The 8318-nt window shown below is 44.6% G+C and overlaps 2 long non-coding RNA genes across 2 annotated transcripts in view; both read left to right on the top strand.

Moving 5' to 3' along the window:
- Positions 1-3120: 3120 nt before the first annotated feature.
- Positions 3121-8318, top strand: part of LOC109515824 (uncharacterized) — a 6554-nt gene continuing 1356 nt past the window's right edge. The window contains exon 1 of the long non-coding RNA XR_002168266.1: positions 3121-3146. This is a non-coding gene — a long non-coding RNA (uncharacterized LOC109515824). The remainder of the gene's footprint in view (positions 3147-8318) is intronic.
- LOC109515818 (uncharacterized) lies at positions 6966-8163 on the top strand. The gene is made up of 3 exons (XR_002168265.1): positions 6966-7099; positions 7196-7388; positions 8088-8163. It is a non-coding gene; the product is annotated as an uncharacterized LOC109515818 (long non-coding RNA).

The raw sequence follows: 8318 nt of genomic DNA, 5'->3' as shown, positions 1-8318 counted from the left end.
CTACATGCCCTGCTGACGTAGCGCCAAAAAGTCAGTAAGTTGCCGCTACAATTATTGATGGTAATGCACTGGAAATTGAAAGGGCGTTCTTCATGGAGAGATATATACTGCATGACACCGGAAAGCAAATCTGCCATCATTGCAAAGTGTGATACAGACGTTGCACTTTCAAGTCACTGTCTTGTGAAGTCTCATTATTTTCTACCTGTTATAATTATGGTTGTTTTGTTTCTTCCCAAGCAGGTGGCAGTGGAGGGCTCTCCCTCCCGTTCCTCACCTATTCCTCGTCTTGTCATTATCTGTCACCTGTTGTAAGAAACTGTCAATCCATCACGAGTTGTCGAATAATTCCCCTCGCTCATGTCCAAGTGCTTATTTTATAGACCTTCGTCATTCTTGATCTTGTTCCTCGTCCTGTTTGTATTTTGGTTTGTTTGGACTGTTATCCTCGGTGCATTTGTGTTTTATTCATTGATTGACTTTTCCTTGTCATTTTTTTGGATTGTGATATTTCGTTATTTATATCTCTTGCCTTTTGCAAGCTCTTTTTGTTCATAGCATTACTTAGTGCTGGGTTGTTCCAGCGATTTGTGTTGCACTTTGTCGGTCTCGCGACTATATTTTGTACTCGATCTTATCCTTGTCTGCGTTTGTGGGATCCGCTGCTGTTCCATAACTGTAACAGTCACTACACACATACAATAATTTGGAACGAGATCACAGATACTACAGTGTTCTTTTTAGAATGTACAAGGAAAGCATTGGGAAAGATAAGCATTATGTGCATCACATATAGGATCCTACTCTCCGACCTGCACAAGTTGATCGATAGACAAGTGATAAACTGAAAATGCAATATTCTTTCACAAAGACTGAGGATGCTGCACAGTGAACAGAAAAACATATCTTTGGTTGAAGAAGCTGTCTAAAAGACATTGATTCATGGAACAAAGAAACATAATCATAGTTACAAAGTGTAACACTGGCTGCAATGGCAAAACATCTTTGGTGGAAGGAACTGTTTGTCCTTTTTCTTACAGTATATGAATGCTAATTAGTGTTAATCCGAGCCTTCTTACTTGTTTTATGCGGTTGGCAGAATATGCTCATTGCCCGCTCTGATTTTAGCAACTTAGTATCTTGTCATTACTGAGACACGTGAGTTCTAATGAGCAGAATTGCTATCTGGAAGATTGCACTTTTTTTTTCACCACAGCGAAAGCACATTAGATCCAGACAGCTCATTTCCATTCTCCCTGTCATCTCTCTAGAAATGACGTGCAGTGCTTGAAACGGTTTATTTCCAAATTCAGACCTCCTCCGCGGCAGCCATCGGCTTCAATTACCATTTTTTTTCCTGAGCGAAGCCATCAGGCAGCCTGACACTGAGGTCCAACCTAATTCCCACCTTCTCCAAAGTCAAGAGCATAATGTGCAGATAAAAAAGGTGGAAAATAGCTTGCCGCTTATTAGCATGCAGTGCCTGCCTGTTCATTTGCTTGCTGCGAATGAAAGTTCTGACACTCAGCGCCTTGTGCAATGCGAGAACAGTCCTCTTCAGACTGCCTCGTGTCCTTACTGCTGCGGAAAGGTCACCGGCAGAGGTGCGCGCTCACCAACCTGGCTCGCTGCTCTTCTCCGTCCCACCGGGGAGAAGGGTTAGTCGAGGGTATTGATTCAGGGAGAACCTCATTACGTGCTGAATCAACATATTATTGCCATGTTTCACCCAGCCGAATTGTTTACAAGTGTCTTTAGCACGGGCAAAAGCCTGCCCTCGTGCTGTTGCATTCATTTGAGCCTGACCTGGGTGATTATGTGTTATCCGATATGCTGCTCGCTGGCTTGGCCCAATGAGCAGGGCCAGTGGCCTGCATTGGCCTGGGCCTATTACAATCTCTTGCTTTTTCTCTCCCCCTGGATCACTTCATCTCTCTGCCAGCGCTCCCTGTGAATGTCTGACGATGTGTAAATTGTTTTCACCTGCACTGCAGACAGATGGAAGCAGTGACTCTGTCGTGATTTCCCATGCATGAGCTGTCTAATCAGTCCAAGAGTAACACGATTCCCTTGCTCCTTGCTGGGAAAAAAAAAGTGAGCTTTTGGGAGCATGCTCACATACATAACCTCATCACTCACATTCTGCAATCAATATGCATGATGCGCTGTGGGGATATTGGTGCGGCGGTGGTGGCGACAGAGTTCATTATATGAGTTCGCCTTACAACACTGTGATGGCTTAATACAGAGGAGAGCGCCTGGACCTGAGCTGATCCTTGCCTCTACTCTTTCCATTTTCATTTCAAACTGAAGGATAATTTGACCTGGAAGACTAAACCCATATAAGCGCAATGACATCCAGCGGCAGTGTCAACCGAGTGTGACCCTTGAAAGAGACGGGAGAGGATGCCCCTCATGCAAACAAACAAACAAAGTGGTCCCCCCGATACCGTAATATGGATGTGATGTACCCTTTGGGCCTTTTCTCAAGAATTGGGTCAAATGGGCCGTCCAGGCCCTTTGGGTGCAGGGAAAGGTGCTCATATAATGAGCTGTTTATCCTTGGCTGCATGTACTCGACAGAAAAATCAGGGGTTGGGTGTAATTTATCGTATCGTATGGACATCGCCTGTTTGCCTCCGACAAACTAGCTATCGAGCTAGCTAACTAGCAGGCTGCTAAAATATCTTTCAGCGTGCTGAAACCGACTTGGAATTATTGAATTTGGGGATTTATAAAACAAAAAATTTTCTCGCGGAACCTTTTACGTAGCATTTGTCGTTAGGTGCCTCTCTGTTGAGTTTATTGTAATATTTCGCGAAGTCAGTTAAGATGGTGCCAGTTCCTCCACTGATAGGTTTAGCTTTGGCTGTATGATAGCCAGACAACTGAAGAGTGTACTATTGTGACACACACAGCCAAGATTCAATCTGGCGCCTCCGCCTCGCCCCACGTGACCCACATGCTTGTGGCGAAGGGCTTCTGGGAAGTGGTGCTCATGGCAACAATTGTAAATATTAACAGCTCTCCTCCTGCGCTTTGCAGCTCTCCTTCAACAGCAAAGGAAGTGAAATGGCCTTCATGTCTTGCGTGGAGGACAGATATTTAGAGCAGTTAACATCCGTTCAACAGACCATCCCTCAACGGTAAGGAGGCTTTCCTTGTTTACGACATCACCTGTTTGCCTCCGACAAACTTGCTATCGAGCTAGCTAACTAGCAGGCTGCTAAGATATCTTTCAGCGTGCTGAAACCGACTTGGAATGATAGAATTTGGGGATTTATAAAACAAAAAATTATCTCGCGGAGACACAAAAAAATGCCTCGTGGTGAGGCACTGCACGAATCCATGACCCCGAGAGCTATGTCGGCAGGAGTCCCATACTCCTGGCAGGGTCACCCATGCCGAACAGGTCGAAGGGTAGAGGCCACACAAAGAGTGATCCCAAACCGGCACCTGGAGGCAGGCACAGGCGGAGTCCAACAGACCGGACTACCGGCAGCCCCCTGCAACTCCTGCCAGATGAAGGTCGTCATGGGTACCCTCATGCCACTGGAAGCTCACCTGGTAGGCGTGAAGATGGTGGGAGTGAGGACTGTGTGCCCATACCCTCACCTTAATCCCTACCTTTGCGCAAGCTTCTTGTGCTAACCCCACACCCAATCCCACACCCTGTGGCTGGGAGTGCCTAGCCAAACCCATGCACACAGGCGGCAATGGAGTGATGGTCGTTGACACTGCGGGATGGAGCAGCGCATCTACTCGGCAGCTTCCATTGCGACTGAGCAGTTCGACACTGCTCACCCCTGTGATGGGGCGGGACCTAGAAAAAGTGGTCTAAAAATTGTCTGCCCTCCGCACTCCAAGGTCAAGGTCAAGGTCATCTTTATTGTCAAATATGCTTTATGTATGACATGCAGCATAGATGAAATTTCTTCGGACGGTAAACCACAATCGTCGGAGCATCTCCCCTTGCATCCCCCCTTGCGGTCGAAACGACAAAAATACGAAATAGAAAAAAATCTACGCCTAGCTTCATGGAACGTCCGCACACTGTTGGACCTGACTGAAACTCCTGACAGGCCCCACTGGAGGACAGCACTTGTGGCCACAGAGCTTGCGAGGTATAACATCGACATCGCAGCTCTCAGCGAGACCAGACTACATGGAGGGCTCATAGACATGGGAGATTTCAATCCAAGAGTGGGCACGGAACATCTGGTATGGAGTAAAGTTATTGGCCAGCACGGAGTGGAAAAAATGAACATCAACGGCCTTTGGCTCCTCTCCCTCTGTACAGAACATCAGTTGGTCATCACGAACACCATCTTCCAAACGAAGAACAGGTTTAAGACCACCTGGCAGCACCCCCGCTCCAAACACTGGCATCTCCTGGACTATGTGATTGTCCGTCAAACGGACATACAGGATGTCCTCATCACCTGTGTCATGTGCGGAGCTGAGTGTTCGACTGACCACCTCATGGTCAGATCTAAACTCCTGATCAGCATTCAACCCCGTCGTCCAACGACAGCTCCCAACAAAAGGCTCAACTATGCAGCACTGAACAAACCCACCACAAAAGCCAACCTTTGGTGCTTCCTTGCTGAAAACCTTGACAAGATCCCGGAGGAATCAGTTGACTGGCCAGCTCTGCGCCAGGCTATCCATAGTAGAGCCTCGAAGGTGCTTGGCCAGTTAAGGAGACGCTACCAGGATTGGTTTGATTGCAACTCAACCCAGATATATACACTTCTAAAAGCAAAGCATGAGGCCCATAAAGCTCTCCTGTCCTGCCCTACATCTCTCACCCGGGAAGCCACCTTTACTGCAGCTAGAACAGTGACCCAGCGAGCACTCCGTATCATGGAGGACACCTGGTGGGTGCAGAAGGCACATGAGATCCAAAACTTGGCAGACTCTAACAACACCCAGGGCTTCTACAATGCCATCAAAGCACTGTATGGTCCCAAGAAGCGGGCAATTGCTCCAGTCCGATCAGCTGATGGCTCTGCACTCCTCAAAGACCACCATGAGATCCTTGCCCTTCTAACCATCCAATGTATGTGTGTGTGTGTGTGTGTGTGTGTGTGTGTGTGTGTTTCTCGTTTTCGTGTGCTTGTGGGAACATAAAATTGTTTACACAGTCACGTCCTGGGGACCAGTTGCGGTATGGGGACAAAAAAAGCAGGTCCCCATGAAAAAAACATAAAAAGCATCACAAGGGCTGTTCTGAATGTGCCTGTGAGGTTTTTAGCAAAGGCCCATAAGTCACCATTTTTACTGATTGTGTGAGTGTGAATGGTGCTCAGCAGCCCCCCCATATGGTTTTTCGGTGCTATTGCACTCACTGCTCCACACACACACTTTGCATATGCCCCGCCCATTTGGTCCCCAAATGGAAGGATTTTTACAAGTGGGAGGGGGTCATCATTCAATTAGTGTCATCAGAATAAGCCTGCAAAGCTCGAAGATGGCAGCACAAGAAGCAAAAGTAAAATGCAAGGTAAATAAGTGTCTATGAATTAACAAGTTACTTATTTGTGCAATGTTACAAATGTACATAATAAAATAAGAACATTGTCACTATTCTCGATGAACTAACAAGCATCGCGGACGACACTGTATTAACACCTACTACCCTATTGTAGGCCAGGACATCCCCCAGTGCTTTATTACCCTAATTGGGGACTGAAAATACAGTAATTATGGTTTCTACATGTACAACTAGGCAAAGTCTCCTCCCTTCTAAAGACAAATGTATTATAAACATTGAAGCTCGGGGTATTTTTTTTTTTTTTGGATGCACGCATTTCAGACTGGAATGAGAGTCGGAGGCTAGGCTTGCCACAGCAGTCACCCGACCCGACGGTCGTGGCTGAGTCTCGGGGCAAATGGCCGAGTCTCGGGGCTAACGGCTAGGACAACTGAGTGTGTTGACGAACGGCTAACGGCTAGGACAACTGAGTGTGTTGACGAACGAGCGGTGACTATTCGTTTTTAACTTTTTTTTTACCGCAGTTTCAAAATCCATTACACGCTAGCGCCACTAACAAAACCGGCATGGATTTTTGTCGAGTATGGCAAATAGCGTAGGTGAGGGAGACAAGCTCAACCAAACGTGAGCTGCCGAGATCAGCGACGGCTAGGCTAAAGCTAAATGCTAAACATTCAAACGCCACTGCTGAGTCTCTCTGCTCTTTCTACCCATCATTGACAATGATGGAGTTTATGAACAATTTAAAAGTTGAAGTATTTATGTATCGGTTTCGTAAAGTGAGATGGGGCAGTGATAATCTAATACATTGAAGGCACGCACACTGTTTGTGAAACAGTAAAATTTCTAATTGTGTGAAATTCCAGAATGAAAGAATATGAAATAAATATATAAAGAACAATTCCTGCACTATGTTCCTTAGTTCTGTCAATAATTTGTACATATTTAATATTGTTAAAGATAGGCTCCAGCATGCCTGCAACCCTTGTGAGGATAAGTAGTTTAGAAAATGGATGGATGGATATTGTTTCAACACTAAAAAATTAAAGTACACTGACTGTTAATGTTGATATGGCGTTAATAAAAAGTATTAAAATATATTGTGCAATCTCTCACATATTTATTTAACCAGTCTATCAAAACTAGTGTTTTCCCATCAAATTGAAAACAGCAAAAGTTATTCCTATTTACAAGAGTAGAGAGAAACACTTATTTACAAATTACAGACCAATATTTTTCCGACAAAAATTCTACAACAACTATTTGCACACAAACTGTACAAATGTATTGCAAAACATAATCTTTTAAGCAAATATCAATACAGTTTCAGAGAGAAAAGAGCAACATCTATGGCAGTAATGGAAATTGTGGAAGAATCAATCAACCACTAGCCCATGGACTGGTCCCAAGTCGATCGCGAGGGGTAGAGGGGGGAATTTTTGCAAAGAGTATTTACAAAGAGTACCATCGGCAGAAGACAATTTGTTGCTGAGTGTCAGGGAGATATGATAAACGATGCAGAATACTAGCGCAGAAGATGAGTTTATCACCCATCATGTGCTGCGTTTATGTTTGCATTCAAGTGGAGAGGGAAACGTGGTGGTAAGACTTATTATCCACCTATTCTGCACCACCGTAGACCATATCAAAATATTGTGATAATGATCTCATGTTGTTCTTTTTCACATATTTGTTAAGCATTGATGCTTCACGAGAAGATGATTCATTTGGGTGACTAGTGAATGATGAACACAGGGGGCCAAACTGCCGGATGAAAAGGATTGATGTGGATGGTGTGCCACACCTATGTTTGTTTGCTTTGAATGACATTCAAGAGGGAGAAGAAATGACCTATGATTATGGTGGCGAAGACTGCTCATGGAGAACACAAGTATGTATACATTGCAGATTATACAGAATGGCTCTGTGTAATAAGAATGGAAGTAACTTTTGATTAAGTCAATTAGAATCAGAATAGTAGAATCTTACTGGAAATATTATGCATCTAATTTTCCGGTTTCCATCCACATTCCAAACACATGCATGGCAGGCGAATGGAATACTCTAAATTGCTCCTAGGTGTGAGTGTGAGCGTGAATAGGTTTCATCTATCTGTGCCCTGCGATTGGCTGGCAACCAGTTCAGAGTGTACCCCGCCTACTGTCCAAAGACGGCTGGGATAGGCTCCGGCATGCCCCCGACCTTTGAGGATAAAGTGATTAGAAAATAGATGGACGCATGGATCAAATTTATCAACTATAGCAGGTGTTTGGAATAGGTTGGTACACATTTCAAATAATTATTTTCTGCAACCTAAACTTATAGCAAGTGCTAATTCAATTTCTAAAATACTGTGGAAAGTTAAGTGCGACTTGATCAATGATTTATTTCTCATTCAGAAAAAAAATTTGTAATGGCTTTGTGAATGACCAAATTTACCAGAAGTTTTCCACCCGCCTGGCAAATTGCAAATCTGATCCAAGTTCTTCAGGGTTGCAAATAACAATCCTGCAGAACTTGCATTAGATGGGCTATTGGCCGAATGATCAATAATATTCCGAATCTCTATCATTGTTGACTGTCTTTCTAGATGACCAGCGTGACAGTCACAGGTGTGGTTTCCCAACCCTCTTCTCTGCCTCAGAGTCAGATGGATGATGATGATAGGCGTCCACTCAACACGCTTCAGGAGGTAGATACATTTTATTCACTTCCTTTTTTTGTGTTTTTGAATACCTCTCAGTAGTTTAAAGCAATGGTGCCCAGCCTGTCAATCGCAATCAACCGGTAGCCTGTCGACTGGTCACAAATCTATCGCGAT

The sequence above is a fragment of the Hippocampus comes genome, unplaced genomic scaffold, assembly GCF_001891065.2.
Source record: "Hippocampus comes isolate QL1 unplaced genomic scaffold, H_comes_QL1_v1.1 scaffold266, whole genome shotgun sequence".
Classification (NCBI taxonomy): domain Eukaryota; kingdom Metazoa; phylum Chordata; class Actinopteri; order Syngnathiformes; family Syngnathidae; genus Hippocampus; species Hippocampus comes.
This window is presented reverse-complemented; position numbering and strand designations above follow the sequence as displayed.